The sequence below is a fragment of the Netta rufina genome (genome assembly GCF_964035555.1).
Source record: "Netta rufina genome assembly, chromosome: 1".
NCBI lineage: Eukaryota > Metazoa > Chordata > Aves > Anseriformes > Anatidae > Netta > Netta rufina.
The window spans coordinates 100,444,364-100,467,759 of NC_140123.1; positions in this window are offsets into that span (position 1 = coordinate 100,444,364).

The window sequence follows — 23,396 nt, forward strand, 5'->3', positions numbered from 1 at the left end:
AGATAAAGAATATATAGTTATTTGTTTGTTTGTTTTTCCTTCAAGGGAAGTTACCCTTTGGACTTTTCTTCATATATTACTATCTGTGGAGAGAATGGTATTTTGTAACTGTTACTTTAAAAAATAAATAAATAAATAAAATTAAAAAAAGAAAAAAGAAAAAAAAAGAGTCCAGGAGTGGTAAAAGATGTGGTAAATCCTCATAGTATTCTTAAACTAAATCTTTGTTTTATCTTCCATATCCTGGCATGCATTTCTAGAGCAGTTTGAGTACCATATAAAGGACAAGTAAAGATGAAACTTCAGAGCCTGCCTGAACAGTTGGATCACGTCCACATCTCCAAGTGTCCCAGAAGTCCGGGAAAACCTCTCAGACCTTTATTGCTTGATTTTGTAGCCCAGTAAATACGATTATATTTGCTGCTGCTTGAGGCAGGCAGCAGTCTGTCACATGTCTCAGGAAATGTGTAAAGAATGGGAAATGTATAAAGGGAACATATAAAAAGCAATGCAAGTGGACCTGGGAACTGAGGAGGAAGAAACCTTAGCACCAGTGTCACATCCCTCCTAGGGTGACCTTGGAATACTAATAGCTCACTTCAATACCCCAAGCTTCATCACTCTGAGGGGCTTCAAAAGGGTAGATGTAACATTAGAAGAAAGGAAAAGTTTTCCTAAATTTTCTTGTAGAAAAATGTAAAAGACATTACTTGTTATCCTTAGCTTTTTTTTTGTTTTGGTTTGCTTTCATCTGCGGCTCCATGAGTTTTTCACTGTGCAACATTCCTGTTTAGTTTTGACAGGTTTGTTAGCCCCAAACTGTTCTTTCTAATTCTGTACCTCATGCTAATGTCTGAGTAGTTTCTTCTTTTCCTCAAGTCATTTTGGAGAGCAGAAGCTTGCTCATCTGCACTTTACATCAACTGAAATTTCCAACATTTAGCAACAAAACTGCGAAACCTTATATGACATACAATGAGATTGCCAGCTTAGACTTCTTAATTCAGAGCTTGAATAGTTTGCACAGCCATTTTCCCCTTCCCATTATTTTCCAGCTCTTTTTTTCATTTTTAGTTTATAGCACGACTGCACAGTAGCAGATTTCACTTATATGCTGGTGTACTGCCAAGGGCAGAGAGCGAGAGAAGAAAGAAGATGCTTTCTTGGATTGAGTTTTCCTCCCCCAAGGGAAGTAACAGACCAGGCTTGGTCAGCATAGCTGTTTCTATAAACTACAGCTTTCTGTACAGTTGTCTATGCAAGGAAAGTTATATTTTCAAATAATTTCATTAATTTTTCATACTTTTGTCCTTCACTTATTTAACAGACAAATAAGATATTCCATGAATAACAGTTCTAAAATGACTGCAGAGTCAATTTTTGATTAATAAATGTAATCTCTAGAAAGATTCTAAGGTATCTTATCCATCAGTGCACTTGTCACCATTTTCCGTGAGTTATATCTTCAACTGTCTTTAAAAAGCAGTATGGTCTAGTGATTTGGCCTGGGGAAATGGAAGGACTAGGGCTCATCTTAGCAATGTCCTTGAATTGCTGTGTGACTGTGACCAAGTTTATTTCAGTGTATCTTGCCTTTCTGCTTGTAAAAATGAGGAAACTCTACCTTCAGTGGAGCTCTGTGATCCTCTGATAAAACGTGCAATGTGAAATCCCAAGTCCATAAAATCTTTGTTCATATAACTGACTTTAAGCCTTTGACCAAACAACTTAAGAAAGTGCTCACAATGCTTCTGCTCCTTACTCACTTGGGACTCAAAGCACACATTGGTATTCTTCTGCTTTTCATACCATTTTAAATTACATGTTGAAAAAAAAATCTTTTCTTCATCAAAAACTCCATCCATTTTTGTTGTCATACTGATAATTCAAAAAGCCTACATGTAACCCAGAGTTTTAGTAACTGGATAGCATGCTGTACTGGGTAGTTTCCATAAAGCTGCTTTTACTGTCTAATTCCTTCATGTACTGAACTCATGTAAGTTTGTCAATATTATCTGGCGTAGAAACAAAACACTTTTTGTTGCTTAGACCTCTGTGATTCTAAGGCAAGGACAGATGCTAAGGAGCTGTTATGTATCATTCCAAAAGCTGTCACTTTTTGTCCTCTCTAAAACTGCTGTTTTTCATATCACTTTAAAGACCTTATTCCATTGTAATTCAAAGGGAATCTTTTGAAGGATATCAGTAACCATTTGGAGGTTTTAATTTAACAGGAAATATTAGAAATATTAGAAATATTGTCAGCTCACTCATCCTCTGTTGATATACAGTATTCATACTGTATTATGATGCCTTATGGATTTCTGTGTATTTTTAGCCCTTTTAGAAATGTATCTTTTAAGTACATCATAAAGGCACTTGGTTAATTTTTAATTGTGTGTACTCCAATCCATTTTCTAACTATTATGTAGCATCTTTGCCTTCCTCATGCTCTTAAACTCTGTCTCCAGTTATTTTTCCTTGCTAAAATCAGGAAGGTTTTCTTCCTGTCTCTATTTTTTTTCAGTATATCAGCAATTTCCAGCGTCAGTACTTGAAAAAAATGGTTTTTGATTTTTTTCTTCAGTTTATGCTCTTGAGAGTAAAGAAAATACTTATTACTGAAGTTTTTATTATACTTGCTAGAGCAAAGAATGAAATGAATTTAGATAAATATTGATGTTTATTAACCTGAATGAGGATGCTTTATATCAGGATAATGATAGTATCACTCATGGAGAATAATCAAATTGTTGGTATCTACTTCGCATGTATTTAAAAAGAACATTGATTTTATTATTTTTGTCTGCATTCTTGCTATCTACAATGCCTAGAATAGCCTGCAATCTAATGACAATGAACTATGCAGTTATACTGATAAAAAAATTAAACTTGAATACCTGCAACTCTTTCTACGAACAAATTGTTTTCATTTTGATTTCCTAGGTATATGATGCCTGTTTCATGTATTCTTTAAGCACTCATTTTCATTTTGTATAAAAGCTGTGGTACATTTCAAATAAGTGAGCTTGTACTTGTTTGAAGTTGTCTTTCATCCACAGCAAATCCAGTGGAACAGTAAATGCTATATCAAATACTGCAAGCCACTGGCAATTTTTTATGCTTTTGCCCAATGCTTACCTTTTTATAAGTAGAATACCAAAGCTCCTCTAGCTCCTCTTAACTTTCATGCAAACCAGATTGTCATATCTGATGCTTGGCTACAGAAGCAGACTCCAAGTCAGAAGAGAAATAAATCTAGAAAGGGAAAGCAAGTAAAGATATTATAAAAAAAAAAAAAAAAAAAAAAAAAAAAAAAAGAAAACTACTGCTGTCCTTGGCTAAGTAAGACCTATAGAACTTCAAGGAAAACATGATTTTTTTTTTCATTTGACACATAGTACCCCACCAGGTCTGTGAGAGACTAACATCATGATTTTGGCTCTGCTCTTAAGGATATCATCTGAAGTGGACAGGATCTTGAGATTTCTGTAGGACATGATCCATTCATTTTAGGATTTTTGGCAGGACTCCTCCAAACTATTTGCCTCCAGCATTTTAAGTATTGTATTGGGTTTATGTGGCAAGATTTTGGTAGCAGGGGGCTGCAGGAATAGCCTCTGTGAGAGGAATCCAGCAGCTACCCCATGTTAAATAAGGGCTGGTTTCAGCCAGCTCCAAAGGGATCCGTTGTTGGACAGAGCCAAGCCAATAAATGATGTTGTTTGCACCCCTGTGAGAGCAGATTTAAGAAAAGGAAAAAGCTTTCTGCAAACAGCATCTGTGAGAGTAGGGAGTGAGAAGCAGCCCCACAGCCCCCAAGTGCAGGAGGACAGAAGGTACTCCAAGCATGGAGCAGCAGTTCCCCTGCGGCCTGTGGACAGGCCCCTGGTGGAGCAGGCTGTCCCCCTGCAGCCCATGTGTCAGATGGAGCAGATCTCCACGCTGCAGCCTGTGGAGGAGCCCACGTGGAGCAGGTGGATGTGGCCTGGAGGAGGCTGCAGCCCATGGAGAGCTCCTGCAGGATAAATTTGGGAAGGACGGCATCCCGTGGGAGGGACCCCACATGGAGCAGGGGCAGAGAGTGAAGGAGCGGCAGATGACCAAGTGTTAGGAACTGACCACAGCCCTCATTCCCTGTTCCCTTGCCCTGCATGGTGGGAGGAGGTAGAAGAGGGTGGATGTGGAGAACGTTTTTAGTTTGGTTTTAGTTTCTCACTGCTTGTTATCAATTGGTAATAAATTTTATTAATCTCCCTATGCTGTCTGTTTTGCCTGTGATTATAATTGTTGAGTGATCTCCCTGTCCTTAACTCTTCAGTCCTTTCCATTGTATTTTCTCCCCCTTTCCCTTTGAGGGGTAGGGAGAAGGAGGGAGAGAGCAGTTGTGGAGCTCAGCTGCCCAGCTGGGTAAAATCACCACAAGCACCTAAGCACTTAAAAAGAAAACAAAATAAGTCTTTACAAGGCAGTCCAACAGAACACTCTGATGACTCTTTAAATACAAATTACATAATATTGAGCCTTTTGCAGTTTTGATATTCACACTTTATTTTTATATAATGTTCTATCACACAGATTTTCAGATGGAAAATCTCCCACTGAATGATAGTCAGGGCAGTAATCTGCTTTAGAGGCTCCTTTAGTCTGTTCTGATTAGCAATAACACTTCTCTAGTTAAAAGCATTGCTTGGCATGACAGTTACTTGTGATGAACAATTTTATTTTATTTATTTATTTTTTTTTTAAGTCTCTGGACATCATACTATACATGCATTTTAAATAGCAGTTTAGCTAGCATTGTTCTTGTGGAAAAACATGAATTTCTTTGCTAGCCATCTCAGTCCTAACATTCACTTCCCTCCTATGCAGAGAAGGGAAAACAAACATTTTGCTCAGAACAACTATGCCCCAAGATCAGACAAGAGGAATTAAAGCAGAATTTAAACACCCATGAGACTCTTCCCTATTTTGCACCAGGAGGTGCTGTTTTTTATGATCCTGATAAGAAAGGCACTCAGACTCTGCAAAGAACAATTTTAAATGCTATTTGTCGGAGTTAACACAAAATGCTATAGGTATGCCTATGTCCCTTCAAATGGTGGGAGCTCTGAGCTGTGCAACATCGAATGGGACTCTGATCACAGTGCAGCATGCTGTGCAGATCCCGCCCATATAGAGGCTCACTGGTTTGCTTCTCTGAGCTCTTACAGGATTTTCTTACAAGGAAAACAATTCTATTCATCATTTCTGCTATCCAACAAAGAGTGTTCCCATGGGAACTTGCTGCTGTAACTCTTGATAGATGCAAGGACATGTAGGTAGTTTACTTGCTAGTATTGAGTGGGAGCTGCCTGTGGTCTCCTTTGTTACAATCAACATCCCGAGGGATGTGCACAGCTGTCCCACACAGCCTGATGGTTACACTGTAGTTGCAGCACAGCTTGGGCCTGGATCTGCCCAGGTTAATGGCTGTGTGCATCACTAACTCCTTGACATACAACAATATCTCTGTCCTTGGAATTGCAGAAATTGTAAAATCCTTGTAATTCTCCTCCATGGTGTGCTCTGCTCAACTTGAGTGTGACAATGCTAAGAGGTATCGATGACAAATGTGGGGTTTTAACAGATTTCCCTTTGAATAATAAGGGACAAGTGAGATTTAAAAATACTGGTCCTGCCTAGGTTTGCACTGCAGTAGCTAATACCACCAAAATCATCCTTTTTGCAAGGGTAAAGTTGCAGGAAAACAGTGGTGAGTCAGGTTCAGATTTCTCTCAAATCATACTTCTAATTTGTCAGTCCTAATAAAAACACCTGAGAACCCTCAGCATTAAATTTGTTTTCATATCAGATTTGTCCATCTTTGGTTTTACAGCTTGTCCTTGTCTCCTAATTGCAATGCAAATTGAGAGGCTTTGACTTGCAGTGTACTTGCACCAGGAGGGACATCACAGTCTGAGAGTTTTCCTTTAGTCACGTTGTGCACTGGCACTAAGGAGTGAAGCAGATGCTGTGTTAAACCACAAGAAAGTGACTTAATCCTTTTGACACCTGCACTGGGAAGCTCAGTGCTTTGTGGCGGTTTTGGTAGGAAGCAGCATGCTATCTTGTCAGAGCTTTAACAACAGCAGCTGCTCAGATGGACCTCAACAGCCCAGATTCATGGATGCCTTGTGGCTGGTGTTTCAAGATATCTAAATCTAAATTGACTTTGCCCTCTTTCATGCTGCTCCAGTCTATCCTTTGTACAGTCCTCTAGACACACCCTAAAGTAAGACATCAAAAGTAGCATAGTTGCACATAGGATTGAGAATACTTGCACAACCTTAACAATATAGGAGAGAATCCTATCCTAGCAAATTAAGCTTAGTTTGCTTTATGTAATATTTGGTGAATCCGAATTTAAGATACTATAATAATTCACTGAAATAAACCTTCTAAGGAAATATGGAATGAAAAGGCGTTCATCAGTTTCAGCTGTGCAGGTCTGTGCCCCTGTTCATGCATCTTGTGATGCCTTTCAGTATGTGGCAGCCTGTTTGGCAACTGTTAAAAAAAAAAGGAAACTTAAGCAAAGAAATAATTGGACACACTTCTCCTTTGTTTTGCAGAGCTTTTTTTGGGTTCGTTACTGTTCAGTGAATGGTCGGGACTGTACTTGCCATTTTACCTAAAAACTATACCAGCATGATGTTGTTCTAATTAGCATAGTTGTGGGTCTTCTGTATGTACGTGGGATGGATGGATGACATATTGTGAATAAAGTCAGCAATGCGAGGCTTCTCAATAGGGCATCCTGCTGGCTTAATATTCTTTGAGTGTTCTTCTCTTACTGCATTATATGTGAGAAATGATTAAACAGAGAAGTCATTAGCCAATTCAAAAACAACAGTGAAATTTCTTTCATAGAGCAAGCCCACCTAGAACTTCTCATAACAACTTCAATAAACTGTCAAAGCACAAAGGATTTGGAGATTCAAGCTCCTAACCTCAAGAGGTAAAACTCTTCTAGTTTATGTTATCGCTTCATGTTGCGGTGCCTAGAATAGAGTTTTGGTTAATTGAACTAATTATTTCAAATTTCACTCCCTTGTATTTAATACAGAGTTTTTCTTAACGGCTCAGATTTTAAACAGGTTTATTAATAGTCAACAAACATTAACTCTTACCTTTTGTATAGTTTGTGTGACTAAATTAGGAAACACACACACACAAACACCTAAATCAATTCCAGTGTCTTACGGATTTCCAAGCTTGCACTGGCTGTTTTTCATTTTCCCTTGTTTATTTGTGTTTGCTGAAGGCACTTCAGAAAGTGCTAGGATTATTAGAATGATAAGTATAAACTGCTGTGATTGATGTTTTCTTAACTTGTAGTGATGGGTCCAGACCACTTTTCAGTTTTATTTTTCTAGTCAAAATTAACTGTTTTCTTCTTCATTCCTCTCTAGTGTATTTTATTTCAGCTGTTCCATGGTTTGCATTTCTGAATTTGTTACTATTTTTTCTTAAGTCCCCAAAGAGTTTCATAATTTAGATGCAATATTTCATGATATGGTAATTAATATCAGCACATGCAAGTTGTTGGTATTCAATTTACAGCTTGTTTAAAAAAATACATATAGTTGAATTTAACTTATTTCAGGGTTTCCCTTCTGAATCTGCTCATGCATATGAAATTTCATAAGCCAAAGGCAATCATATGGTATGGCAACATTATGTAAAAATATAGTACTGGTTCTGGAGAGTGTCTGAATATCTTTACTGAATGCAGACCTCATTTTTTTTCCCTGTCTGGTAAACTGTAAAAATTAAAAATTCCTATTTTCCCATTTTTATTCAGGTAAGCCTTCTATAACTTCAGTTTGAGAGCTTCTGTTTTAAACAAAGCTCTTCAGATTTCATAAGAACTGCTTATCCCTGTCCAAATCAGCAAGCTGAGTCAATCCTGGACAGAAGCAAGTAACAAACTTCCATGTTAATATCTCAGATCTGTGTTAGAATATAAAATCAATTTATGATGAATTAAAATCTGTAGCTTTTTTATTTTATTTTTTTATTTTTTTTTCCAAAAAGGGACATCTCTGTTTAAACAGATTTCCTTATCTTCAAATAACATTTAGCAGGGGAATTTAAGGAATGAGGAGTCATTTCACAAATGGATGTATAAATATAAATCTCCACCATAAAAAATGATACAGTTACATCACTTTCAGGCAGTGCTTCTGTATATAAAATAAATATATTTATTTATTTATATAAATATAAATATATTTATATTTATATTAAATATAGTATATAAAATAAACTTATGTATACATTAAAATACAGCAAATGAGGAAAAAAAATAAATCAGATTTTCCAATGTATATTTTAAATTTTGTTATTGAGAAAAGCACTTGACATAGTTGAAAGTGAAAAGACATTTCAAGCACTCAGAATCCTTATTTATGTTGAGAACATTTTTTTCATAAGAACTATATGTCTCTTCAAGAGATGAAATGTATCTGAATTCTTTGCAACCAAAGTACACTGAAATAGAAATCACTGCTGTACAGAAGAAATATCCCTTATCAAGACAGACTTGTGGTTCCAAGGATAAAGTTTTGTTACAGATAACAAAAAATGTTTCTTTTGCAGTCAGCCTATGCTGTCCTAACTAATGGATATTTGATTTTAATGTGAAAAGATAAAAAATTTCAGTCTTTTAAAGGGAAACATGAAACCCTAAAATTAGAGTTGGATAAAAATAATAGCTAAATAAAAGGATCTACTGTCCTAATTCATTTTCAGATTGGTCCTGAGCTAATGCTAGTAAGGTTAACAATTTGAAGCCTGTGTGTCTGCAGCCTTTATGGTGGAAAGGATATTTCTGAGGTGAGAAAGGAACTGCAGAGGTCCCTGGTAGAAGTGTGTTTTCACTCTCATTTTCAAGGTTTATTATTATTATTATTATTTATTATTTTAAAAAATTATTATTATTATTTCTAATCCCCACTTTGGGGGAAAATGTGTTGTCCACATGAAAGTCTTTATGCCAGGCATTGTTGGTCTTTACTCAAACCTGGTGTTACATGGAAAAATGACTAGCAAGTATCTATTTTCCTGTTAAAATTAGAAGGAAATGAAGATTAAGTAAGTACATAAGGGAGCCCTAGAATTCAGAAGCATTGACAGTAATCATAATATAGGTATAATAATGTCCTGCCTAATCCTTAAGTAAGAGGAAGGTATTAGACAGGTAATAGTATTGCCAATAATGTAGCAGACTGAAAATACTGGAGAAATAATTTCTGAGTAGTCAGTGATGTGATTTACTTTTAAATAAGTCACCTTACCCATGTCTTGTCCTGTTCCATTCCTCCTGTGTAAATCTTCCTCTAAACATTGATATTTAAGGTCAAATTCATCAAGTTTCAGATGTTGCAATTCACTTCAAGAAGTTCAATTCAGTGAAGTGTTTCCTATAAGTAAATTGTGTCAAATGCTGCCTTTTTTGTCCTTTGAGTTTCAGAAGATGTTAAGTGTAAGTCAGTAAACATGATTATGGTCTAATTACTTTCCTCCCCTTTTGAACGGTAGACTGTTTATAAGATGTCTGTATGTATTCATATTTGCTGTCATGTATACTTAAAAAAAAATAAATCTGGATTCTTTTCCTTTGAAAATTATTTCAAATGAAACCTGAAAAATCAGCAGAAATGATATAACATGGAAATTGGGATAAACTTGTGCACAGTGTTACCTCTCAGCTCTTCAAATAAGAGGTCTTTCAAAGTTATCTCCAAGCACTTTTCTCAGAAAGCAGATTTACTGCTTTGCAGATAACCTGGTTTTACTCAGTTCATTGCTGAAGAATGCAGTTGTTGGTGGGTATCGTGCCAGCCATACTGGGTCTTCTTGGCATGTCAGAATCATTTGTCCCATCTTTCCCTGAATCCCAGTCTCTCTCTTTTTTTTTTTTTTTTTTTAATATTCAGAATAAGGTTTCTAATGAATTTCCTCTCTGAAAGTAGGAGGGGTAGAAAAAACTTTTTCAGAAGGAATAAATTTGCTTTTGAAGGAGAGTTGTCAGTCCCTGACAATTAAAGAAACCGTGAAATAGTTTTATAAAATATTGTATTGCAGATATACAGAATGTTCCTTATCTTTTTTGTATCTTTATTTACTCAATATGACTGAGAAACCACTTACATTTCTATACAGAAATATGGAGGTGTATCTTGCTTTTAAACAACAAGATGCTGATCTCATTCATTTATGCATAGGAGCTTTTTGGAAATGGTCATACTGAAGTCATGAAGATCACTTGTGAGGTGACATATTATTTGGCATAAAAAATGATATCAGAAGAAAAGTCAATGTGAGTAACAATTCAGATTTTCAGGTCGTAGCTTTGATATATCAAATAACCCATTGAACTTTTTGGTAGTTTAGTAATTAATTAAAGATCAATACAGATTTTGCTTCAAGGAGCTGAATGGGATAAATGACTACTAAAGAAAGAGGGAACAGAATTCTGCAAGGTGACCTATTGGAAACGATATTCTGAATGCAGAAAATATCCATAATTGTTAAAATGCATGCAGAGTAGGCAATTTAGATAACTAGGTGCATATAATTTCACAGACAGTTATTTCATTTCTAACTGTAATGGAAAAAATTGTTTTAATTGAAGCTGAAGTCTAAGAGTACATGGGCATAATCTATGTCTTTATAACTACCAAAAATAATATGCATTTTCTATATTTTGACCATAGGAAGCATTAAAAAACACTTGAAAGTTTTCACAGGAATGCAAAACCATCACAAATGAGGAAAACTTCCTTGAATGTTAACTTTGCTTTATTTTTTATCTTGTGACTTATATACATCAATTATGAATACTATATTTGTAATAAAAACATGGGAAAACAAAATTGCAATATAATGAACTTTCTACCCACTATTCTGTTCATATCACTTTAAATAGTTCATGAACATTGTAAAAGGAATAAAATTGTAAAATATATCACTTCTTTTTCATTATAAATCCTACCTATGGTGGTAATGGGTAAAGACTCTTAAGACTGGAAAATAAATTCTTGTTCTTATCTTGTGCATTTAGAAGTTATGAGTTATTGCTATTTCACTTCATGATGGTAATTTGCTTTGTTGCTTATGTGCAAGAGTAGACAAACTTCCTAAGAAACAAAGTGATGCCAGGAAAATGTAATTATGAAACCATAAATTGTAGCATGGCAAAATAATACATTCAGATATAAAACTCAACATAAAAGCAGAATGACTTAGATTTAAAATCAATTAACTTCCTTTATTTTTTGATGTTTTGAATTGCATTAAAATGTTGTACTTTGAATATTATATTAATCCAAAAGAGCTGTCTGCTTGTTTGTTCTGTGTTTAGCAAAATGTATCCTTATTTTTGTCTGCATCACTTAAAGGAGAAACATCTGGCTCTAAAACTTGTCCTTTGCTAGTAGTGATCTAATGTTAATTCACCTTTGTAGTTTGTTTAAGACTGTTATTGTTCAAACTAAAAACAGATACACTACACAATACTATGTAATATGTAACAGTACTACATAATGGACACTGCGTAACAGCGTCTTCAGGTACCCCTCTCTCTCTTAACAAATGCATGCTTGAAAAATCCAACTTCCTTTCCTAGCTAGGAGGAAGTCTATGGGATCTGTGAAGTGAATTACCATCACAGAAGAACACCATTTTTGCTTGTCATGGCTTCAGGAAAGTTCTTATTCTTCTGTGTGCTCTGGAAGAACATATATGCCTTGACAGGTATATGGTTTACTTGGTCCCTTCTTGCCACTGAGCATCCCTGCCAGGGTACTGATGTGTTATGAAGAGAATGTATAAATATTATATTTTGTTATTTCTTTGACACTCAGTTCTCCAAGTAATACCGCATTCAACAGTATGTTAGAAAAGACAGAATAGATGAGATCCCACCCAAAATATATTGAAAATTAGGCTAATTTTTAAAATATTCTAGCAGAATTAAGTGCAATTTGCTGCCAAAGCTATGGGCCTATATGGTATTTTCATGAAAGAATAGTGAACCATAGAGGATAAGCAAGGCACAGTAAATCAAGAATGGGAGTTTATTCCTAGTTTGTAATTATAGAAGTAATTATAAAATCATAAAACCAAAGGTGGTTTGGGTTGGAAGGGACCTTAAAGACCAGCTAGTTCCAACTCCTCTGTCATGGGCAGGGATGGGGCATCCACAGCTTTTCTGGGCAACCTGTTCCAGTGTGTTGTGGTTTAACACGGTCGGCAGCTAAACACCACACAGCCATTTGCACACCTTCCCCCCTCCCTCTCTGGGATGGGGGAGAAAAATGGGAAAGTGAAGCCTGTGAGTTGAGATAAAGACAGTTTATTAAGACAGGAAAATAATAATAACGATAATAACAATAATGATGATAATACTACTACTAATAATAGTGTGTACAAAACAAGTGATGCATAATGCAATTGCTCACCACCCGCTGACCGATGCCCAGCCTAACCCTGAGCAGTCCAGTCCCCTCCCCCCAGCTAGCCACCCCTATATATTGTTTAGCATGACGTCAGATGGTATGGAATACCCCTTTGGCTAGTTTGGGTCAGCTGCTCTGGGTCTGTCCCCTCCCAGCTCTTGCTGCACCCCGAGCCTGCCCATTGGCAGGACAGAGTGAGAAGCTGAAACGCTCTTGGCTTGGTGTAGGCACTGCTCTGCAACAATTAAAACATCAGCATGTTATCAGCACTCTTCTCATCCTAAGCCAAAACATAGCATTCTACCAGCTACCAGGAAGAAAATTAACTCTGTCCTAACTGAAACCAGGACACAGTGCCTCACCACCCTCAGAGTAAATAATTTCTTCCTTGTGTGTAGCCTGTCTACCCTCTTTTAGCTTAAAAACATTGCTCCTTGTCCTATCACTACATTCCCTGACAACAAGTCCCTCTCCAGCCCCATTAGGTAGTGGAAGGCCTCTATAAGGCCTCCCTGGAGCCTTCTCTTCTCCAGGCTGATCAGCTCCAACTCTCTCAGCCTGTCTTCATAGAAGAGGTGATCCAGCCCTTTGATCATCCTCATGGCCCTCCTCTGGACTTGCTCCAACAGGTCCATGTTGTTATTCTGCTGGGGGCTCCAGAACTGGATGCAGTACTTCATGTGGGGTCTCCTGATAGCAAAGCAGAGGGGAACAATCACCTCCCTCACCTGGCTGGCCACACTTCTTTTGATACAGTCCATGATACAGTTGGCTTTCTGGACTGCAAGTGCACATTGACAGTTCCTGTTGAGCTTCTCATCAACCAACACCTCCAGGTCCTTCTCATCAGGGCTGCTTTCAATCTATTCTCCGCTCAGCCTGTATTTTTGCTTAGGAATTCCCTGGCCTAGATGCAGGACCTTGCATTTGGCCTTGTTGAACCTCATGAACCTCATACAGAGCCAGCACTCAAGCCTTTCAAAATCTCCCTGTATGGCCTCCCTTCCCTCCAGCATATTGACTGTACCAACTTGGTGTCATCCACAAGCTTGCTGAGAGTGCACTTGATCTCACTGTCCCTGTTGCTGACAAAGATGTTAAATACGTGTAGCACCAGTCCCAATACTGACACCTGAAGAATACCACTTGTCAGTGGTCACCACCTGGACATCAAGCTGTTGACTGCAATTATCTGAGTAGGACTATCCAGCCAATTCCTTACCACTGAATGGTCCATCTGTCAAACCCAGGTTTTCAATTTAGAGATAAGCATGTTGTGCAGGACAGCATCAAATGTTTTGCACAAGTCCATGTAGATGATGTCAGTTGCTCTTCCCTTATCCACCAACACTGTAATCTCATAGAAGGACACCAAAATTTGTCAGGCATGATTTACCATTAGTGAAGCCATGTGGCTGTCACCAATTACCTCTTTGTTTTCTATGTAACCTAATAAAGTTTCCATAAAGATCTTCTCCATTGTTTTGTCAGGAAGAGGTGAGACTGCCTGGGCTGTAGTTCCCCAGGTCTTCATTTTTTCCCTTTCTAAATTTCTTTCCTCTTCCCCTTCCCCTTCCCTTTCCCCTTTCCCTACCCCTTCCCCTTCCCCTTCCAAGTGGGAACTTCACTACACTGCCACAACTTCTCAAATATGGTGGGTGGTGGCTTAGCAACTTCATCACCACTTCCCTCAGGACCCTTGGATACACCTCATCAGGTGTCGTGGTTCCGCTCGAGTGGGCAGCTGAGCTCCACCACAGCCGCTCTCTCACTCCCCCTCCTCAAAGAGGAATGGGGAGAAAATATGTGAAAAGGGCTCAAAGGTCGAGATAAGGATGAGAAAATCACGCAGTAATTATTGTAACGGGCAAAACAGACTCGGCATAGGGAGATAGTAAGATTTATTGCCTATTACTAACAAGCTAGAGAAGTAGGAAACAAAGGAAAGAAACCAAAAGCACCTTCCCCCCCCCCATCCACCCTCTTCCACCTCCTCCCCCCGAGTGGTGCAGGGGAACAGGGGAATGGGGGTTATGGTCAGTCTACAGCACTTCTTCTCTGCTGCTCCTTCTTGGACACTCTCATCCCCTGTGCTGTGGGGTCCCACCCACGGGATACAGTCCTTGCTGAACTGATCCAGCGTGGGCTTCCCACAGGCAGCAGCTCTTCCAGAACTGCTCCAGATATGGGTCCGTACCACGGGGTCCATCCCTCAGGAGAAAACTGCTCCAACCTGGCTCCCCCACGGGCAGCAGCTCCTGCCAGGCCCCCTGCTCCTGCATGGTCTCCTCTCCACGGGCTGCAGATCCGGCCTGGAATCTGCTCCGGCAGGGGTCTTCCACAGGCGGCAGCCTCCGTCAGTGCAGGGCCACCTGTTCCACCATGGTCTCCTCCATGGGCTGCAGCGTGGAACCCTGCTCCACCGTGGTACTCCATGGGCTGCAGGGGGACATCCTGCTTCACCATGGTCCTCACCACAGGCCGCAGGGGACTTCTGCTCCGGCGCCTGGAGCACCTCTCCCCCTCCCTCTACACTGACCTTGGCACCTGCAAGGCTGTTCTCTCACTCCCTTGACTCTCCCAGCTGCTGTCTGGTGCAGCGTTTTTTTCCCTGTCTTAAATATGCTCTCACAGAGGCGCAAACAACATCGCTTATTGGCTCAGCTCTGGAAAACAATGGGGCCCTTCCCAAACATGGGGCGGCTTCTAGAGCTTTCTCACAGAAACCACCCCTATGGCTCCCTGCTACCAAAACCTTGCCACGTAAACCCACTACATCAGGTCCCATGGACTCATGCACCTTCATGTTCCTTAGATGGTCTCAAACCTGACCTCCTACAGTGGACAGTTCTTCATTTTCCCAGTCCATGCCTTTGCCTTCTGGGATTTGGGTAGTATGGCTAGAATACTTGCCAATGATGTGTGAGGCAGAAAAGTTACTATGTACTTCAGACGTCTCTATATCTAGAGTAACCAGATATTAGAATTCACACTACTGGAGATCCCAGACTGGAGTGCTTGTGCAACCACTTCAGCTCTGATGACCCTGGTATTTGTTTTCAAAGCAGACTTCATTTCATTCAGTGAATCAGTTCTGTACTCAGTCGAGGCTGAAATTAAGATTGCCCTCACAAGTATGTTTCTCTAATAGCACAATTCAGGTAGTGTTTAACAGCATCACACAACTGAAGAAGTGGTGGCAATGTGATTCATTCACTGATGTTTAACAAATGCTTAAAAAAAATAATTATGTGTCTTTTGAAATTTCATACAATAATATTCAGTCATTTATGGGGAAGTTAGATTACATTTCTTGCATTTAATTTTGCAGTTATAATTGCAGAAGAATGGCAACAAGATAATGGAATTTCTTAACATTTTGAGAAGAAATTAAACTGTCAGCATAGACATTATAGAAACTATAACTGTGGCACTATAGAAATTAAAAACACTTCACTACTTATGAAAGTGTAGGACATCAGTGCTATCTTAGCTTTTTCTTCTTCCAAAAAAGGAGATGACAAAATGCTTTATCACCCATTTTTTCTGTGGTATAGCAGAAATATTGCAGCCATGTATTTTGGAAGCCATTTGTATGACACGCATTTTAATTCAGGTAGTTGTTACTATTATGAGTTTTGAAGTCATGTGAGCAAGATTGCTGTTAGTGACAGAAATAATGGAGATTATGCAATTTAACTACAGGATTTTTTTTTTTTTTCAGTCTAACATGTGATATCCACTGTCTTCTATGAATCCCGAATACAAATCTTTGCAAAGAAAGGTGATTGGTTTAGCAGGAGAGACGAGTTTTATGGGAATTTCACTCTCTGTACAGGAAGTGTTGAGGCTGGATGAGGTAGAGGCTGCAGCTGTCTTTCTCTATATGTAGAGTATTTCTAGCTTGCTATGATTTTCTACTTTGACAACTCTAAAATCTTCTATGGGATTTTCTCCTCTAGGTTGTGGAACAGTTTACTTCAGAAGACTTTAAAATTAAAACATGACATTTGGATTTTAGGTTAGCATTTTAGTAGACCTGGTATTCATGCAAATCTTTTGCATGTGCAACTCCCTTAAATAGTCTCTTAAAAGAGTAAAATGATAAATGCTGTTACATCAAACTTATTTTGAACAACTTAATATTATCTTTCCAGCTAGTGGTATGATGTCGGACAGTAGCATAATTTGAAAAGGATGACTGGGAAAATGTCTGGTTTCTATAATGTAAAAAAGACGATTATCTGATTTGTATTGAAAAAAATATTATCATCTAAAAGTGGATCATCTTTGGATACATTCAAACATTTAGTCTCAATTAACGACCTGTAGATGATTCCAATAAGCTAGGCAAGAAGAAATGAAATATTTTCAAGTGTGTGATTATTCTGTCATTTCAGCTGCAGCTGCTGAATCTGCTGATAGATACCATATAAGAAAGGCTTTGTGTTTCCTTATAGGAACTATGTAAAAGCGGTAGAAGGAGAAATGGAAAAGAACATTAATGTAGATAAAACATGTTTTTAAAATAAAGAAACACTATTCATCCACAAATAGAATCGTATTTCACAGTTTCCAGTTAGAGCTGTTGAATATGCAAATATTGATGATTTTATGTATTATTTTTTTTAATATCTCTCCTTCATTCAGACCTGTCTAAACTTGGTAAGTTCTGGAATGAAACATGAATTAACTATAAACATGAACTGAAGAGAAAACTCGGCTCTCAAAGAGCAACTCTTATGCCCTTAAATTTTAGAGAGAAAAACAAAACAAAACAAAACAAACAAAACAAAAAAGCTTCATTCTTTCCTATAGCTCTCTCTCTCTCTCTCTTTTTTTTTTTTTTTTTTTTCCTCTGATATAATTTTGCCTTGATTTTCATCTTTCATAGCAGTTTATGCAGAATGGTTTTGGAAATGTAATGAAGTAATTATAGAATTAAAGTGAGCATCTAACAATAGAGTTAATTTGAGAGAGGTTTGAAAAAGTACTGTTTTCCATAGATATTTCAATTGAGATTGAGAACCTAAGAAATTAATAGGCAGTGAACGGCTGCTTTAGATATCAGAAGCTGCAAGTAAGAAGTTCATATACCATCCCTACTAATTCTAAGAGAATAAGAATTTGCTAAATCACTTTGGAAAGCAAAAAGTGTATAAGATTTAGGAATAGTCTGGAATAAAAAAATGATAAAAAAAGAAGAAGGAAAAATACTGTAAACAATAAAACAGAAATGAAGAATCTCCATTGAATCTTCCTTCCATATTGTCCTTTTGGGGAAAAATAGTCCACTTTTTTGGGGAAAAGAGTCCACTGTAGACTTTGTCTTTTGTTCAACTCTGCTGCAGTCAAGTGAACCTCAGTGGCGTTGGTGTGAAGAGCTAGGAAACAGCATACTTGGAGATGGATAATTAACCTCAGAGGAGAAGGCAGAGAAGGGATAAGACATGATTTTTTTGACCAAGACTGTCTTAGCAAGACAGACTCATTGACAAGAGGCTCCTCTGTACATGTATATGACATGGAAGAAAGAATGAATGAAAATAATAATAGTAATAATTATATATATATATATATATGAACCAGCAGTGAATTGAAATAAATGAAGGTTCTAATGCACAATCCTGCTTTCCTAGTCTGCAAGTGGTGGGTTTCTTTGAGTTAGGTCCAGCAAATCTCAAGAGAGAGGCTGGCCCAGAACAGTGTAACACTGTAGAAGATGATGATCTGAGATCACATATCCCAACATCAACCTCTTGTAAAATTGCTTTCTGAGACCTTAAACCTTTTCCATTTACTGATAATCTGTACAAAGAATGGCATACCAGTTTCTCTCCCCTTAAAGTGAATGGTGTTTTCCACTGCCACTAGGACACAGCTTGTGGTGACAAAACAGATGATATATAATTTATACTTTTCCATTTTAGCTTCAGCTGCACGCTGACAAAAGTGCTGAAACCCTCTCCTTGCATATGAAGCTTTTGTTTTTGTGTGTGTTGTTAGAGCATATCTGCTTGTATTTCATCAAGTCTGCTCATATCATACTGAGACGGGGGAAAGAGGCTAAAGTAATTATGAGAAATATTTGTATGATTTATGCATTATGCAAATGATGTTCTAACTACAGGTACTGATGTATATGCTGTACTGTGGTAGCATTGTATTTAAGCTTGCTATGTTATTTTACAATTGATATTGATAAAAAATTCCTTACTTTGCGTATAAGCAGCAAAATTTCATATAATTTTATTTGTAAATGCATGCTATCTCAGTAACTTTTGAAAAGATACACCAAACTATTTACATTCTTGAATTAGTATCACTGCAATAAGACAACCTTCAGCATAGAACTTTTAATTTTAATTATCTTTAAAAATAAAAATACTACCTTTGTGGGAAATAAATGTTATAAAAATACAGAATAATTAAGGTGGGAAGACATCCTTGGAAGCCTCTAGTTTGATCTCCTGCACAAAGCAAAGTCAGGTATGGGATTGGACCAGATCTATATCTGGCTGGATCTTGAAAACCTCAAGGATGGAGGCTTTACAAAGTCTCTAGGCTTAACTGTCCTTATAGGGAAAAAGTTTCTTCTTATACTGAGCCTGAATCTCTTTGTTTCAATTCATGCCTTTTGTCTATATCTGGCTCCATGTGCTCCATGACCTCCCCAACAGACCAGGCTGGCTGCAATTAAGTCTTCCCTGTAGCTGTCTCCTCTCCATGCTAATCACCTGTCCTTCTGCTCCTCCTTAAGGGGCAAGTGCTCCAGCACCCACATTGCTCGGTGATCCTCCTCATACCTTGTTGCACTTTATCAGTGTCTTTCTTGTGCTGGGGATTGTTCTGGTTTCAGTTAGAACAGAATTAATTTTCTTCCTAGTAGCTGGTGGAATGCTGTGTTTTGGCTTCGGATGAGAAGAGTGCTGATAACACCCCGATGTTTTAATTGTTGCAGAGCAGTGCTTATACCAAGCCAAGGACATCTCAGCCTTTCGCTCTGTCCTGCCAACAGGCAGGCTGGGGGTGCAATAAGAGCTGGGAGGGGACAGACCCAGGACAGGTGACCCAAACTAGCCAAAGGGGTATTCCATACCATCTGACGTCATGCTAAACAATATATAGGGGTGGCTAGCCGGGGGGAGGGGGCTGGACTGCTCAGTTATGCTGGGCATCGGTCAGCGGGTGGTGAGCAATTGCATTGTGCATCACTTGTTTGTACATATTATTATTAGTAGTACTATTATCATCATTGTATTATTATTATTATTATTATTGTTATTATTACTTTTGTTATTATTATTTTCCTGTCTTATTAAACTGTCTTTATCTCAACTCACGGGCTTCACTTTCCATTTCTCTCCCCCGTCCCAGAGAGGGAGGGGGAGGGTGAGCGAACGGCTGCGTGGTGTTTAGCTGCCGGCCAGGTTAAACCACGACAGGGATCCAAAACTGAACACGGTATCTAGAAGTAGTCTAACCAGTGCTGATTAAAGGAGTATAATCCCTTCTCTCAATCTCATGCTCAATTTGGAAAGCAGTAAAAAGTGAAAACAATAGCCTTTTGCAGGGGAGAACTTCCAATGGCATCCAGCACCATGCAGAAGCCTGAGCTAAAGGTGAAACCACTACCTGTAAAGGCCAGGCTGGCAGATAGGATTGGACGCCTTGACTGGCTCAAGTGAGTGTCTTGTTCTCCTCTGTCAAATAGAAACTGAAAGCCTTCGTCTGGGAGGTGGTGAGGGGCAGCAGAATAGGGATTGTTATCTCCTTACTATACTCATGCCATTTAGTAAATAAAATCTGAAATTTTATTTCTCTGTTCTTCAGTGTTGAGGTTTTTTCCTTATAATTGCCCATGACAGTCAGTGAAGAATGAGGCTAAAGGTGTCTGTGTTTTATGGAGCAGTCCTGCGCTCTTGTTTGTGATTTTAAGCACTCCTGTTATGTGCTGGTTGTCATTGCTTGGGCATAATCACCTTTTTGGTACACTGAATTTGTGATTTTTGACACTTTCTGTACTGGGTTCAGTGGTCCAAACAAGACCTCAGACCTTATCCCATTGGATTCATTGGTCTGTGTAGGTTTTTGCCCCTCAAAGCACCGGGTACATTAGCATAACTGGCACTGTGCCCTTGGCATGTTTGTGTGACACCTCTTCTGAAGGTGTGCTAACTATCTGGTTAGCACAGAATTCTGTTTTCTGTTTGTTTGTTTAGGGGGATGTATTGGGAACAAATATTTATGTATATAGGATGTAGTTTTTTGTTGCTGTTGTTCTGGGTGCCAGAAGTGTGTGATGTCTGAGTAAAAGATGCCAGCATTTGCCATGGAGATGGATGTAAGCATGACATCTGCTAGCATGCATCAAGTCCAATTAGCCTGCAAGTAAGAGCATGAATGGTCCATTTGTATTGTTCATGTTTATGTGAGTGCTGTTTGTGTGCATGTGGTGCCTGCAGAAACACAGTTCGTCTCTCTTTGTGCATCTGTTAGTAGCTGGCTCTGTTTTTGTTTGCCATTTGGAAATGTATGCTCAGCCCTAGCAGGCTACAAGAGGAAAGTTACTCTCAAGTCTCAAATTCCTCTGGAGTCATTAATTCCTTAACTTGACATATGCATTCCCAAGGTGGTGGGTATAGGAGCCCAGTGTGAGGAGTGGGCTGATCATTTTGGAAATATATCCAAGGTGTTAGAGTTCGTCACCAAACAGTATAACATTAATTTAAGGAATATACTCAAGGTCTCTAAAAAACAGCAAAAAACACCACTCTGACACACATGGACAGTTCAGACTAAGTTAACAGATTAATGTAACTGTGTTACTGTGTAAATATAATAAGTGGAAAAATATGCTAACCCAACAGTTTTAGTAGCTCTTTTTTTAGTTTCTTTTTTCAGGATAATCCTCTGAAGAACAGCCTGAAGAGATGGAACCACTGGATGACTGTTGAAAAGTTTATTTTCTAGGACTAATGAACTGGAAAAAATAGAAAAACAAAATGGCTTAAGACCTTAATGCTAACAGATGGAGATGTTCCAGGTTGGATTATTAAAATAAGTATTAATAATAGTCCTGGTTATTTCTGTCTTCTATACGTAGCACAGAAGAATTAGCGATTCAAATGAATAGATCATAGAATGGTTTGGGTTGGAAGGGACCTTAAAGATCATCCTTCCTATCCTATCAGTATTGTTGCTTACCTTTCCTTTTGATACCTTTATTTATTTATTTCACTTTATTATCATATCCAGGCAGGTTAAGAGAGTTTTATCATTCTTTGTCAAATCTATCTTGAGTACTTATCATTCAAATGGATGTTTAATAACAAGCTTCAATGCTCACAGACCTTTTCAGGCCTTAGAATCAAATATTTTACATCCTAAATATATAGTTATATGTCAAATGCTTTGAGTTAACTGTCTTAATGTCTTTATATTCTCCTTGATCATCTTCTAATTTCTATTGAAAAAATGCAAATATTTAGGTAAGTGGTTGTAGGGAAAAAATAAATTTTCTGCAGAAGGTAAACAGTGTATGCAATATGTAACCATTACACTGAGACCTAAATAAGTCTGTAGAAAGACTGAACAGTCATGCTGCAAGGAGTAAATAGTCTCATTTATCTCTGTGAGTTACCAACTCCTGCATAGTCAGTACCAGGCACTTGAGTAAACAATGCAAACAACCTCATTGAATAAAGAGGGAGAAAACTGAAAAACTGCACTAATTATCACAAAGCAAATACTTCAAATCCTGTCACAAATAGGTTATGAAAAAGTAGTATGGGGAAGAAGAAAAGATTTTAAAAGCCTAGTGGAAATGGAAACATTCTGATTATATGCACAGTTTATTCTGAGCAAAACATTTTTGTCAGATCATAGGATTCTTTTATGTGCTGTTTGGAAAAAAAAAACAGAGCAGCCTCTGCTCTGCACGCTGATTGTTCTGTCTCATGCATGACCATGTCTCTAGACTTGCCTCCCACAGCCTCGACAGCCTCTTTACCCACCATCACCCTCATTTAAAAAAAATCCCTGTTAGATTATGTCTGTAGGGCAGGCACAAAAGCAAGTGCATAGAGATCCCCAATCTGATCTAAAATATCTGTCTTATATACTAGTGGGATTCTGCCCTTGAACAGAGCACAGATTTGTGTACCCTGCAGCTTGGCTGGGTTTTGCAGCCGATGCAGTGCTTCATGCTGCCACAGCCAAATTGGTACTAATACTTAAACTAAATAAGTGTTGCAATATATCTAGGTCAGTTTTATACTAACTGCAGTCACTATGACCTCAGTATTGGTGTACCTTCATTTACAGCCTGCATATTCAGTCACCACTCCATGTACGTGTTCTTCCACTTCTTTCACATACAAAATAAATTGTGTTCTCTTATACTTGCTATTAATTTTTACAGTTATAAAGGTGTAAAGGTATGAAGGGTATCTGTTTCCATTATCACTTCTCAGTACTTATGAAGAAACTAGAGATTACATATTTTGAATCATTACTAAGTATTTTGATCCCTAAAGAAGAGTTTAGTGTCTTTCACTGTCTTTTTTTCCCATCTTTACACCTGGGCCAATCACTGTGGGCTTTGGGTGAAACCTAGAGTCTTGGGAAAATGAGCTGGAGTGAAAATTGTACTTAATCCATTTTCAGATAACCAAGCTGTAAGGAAAAGAACAGAATGAAAAAGGTTACCTTGCCCTTTCTTAAGACTCGGAGCAATTATTTCATAAGGAATAGTCACTGCATTGAGTTAAGTTTATTGTATTCCTGTAAAAGCTGTTGTATGAACCCCCAGGATGGGGTAAGATTTCAAAGCAAGGAAGCAAAATCTTTCATGGCAAGTCTATGCTAGTATAGAAGCCAACATTTCTT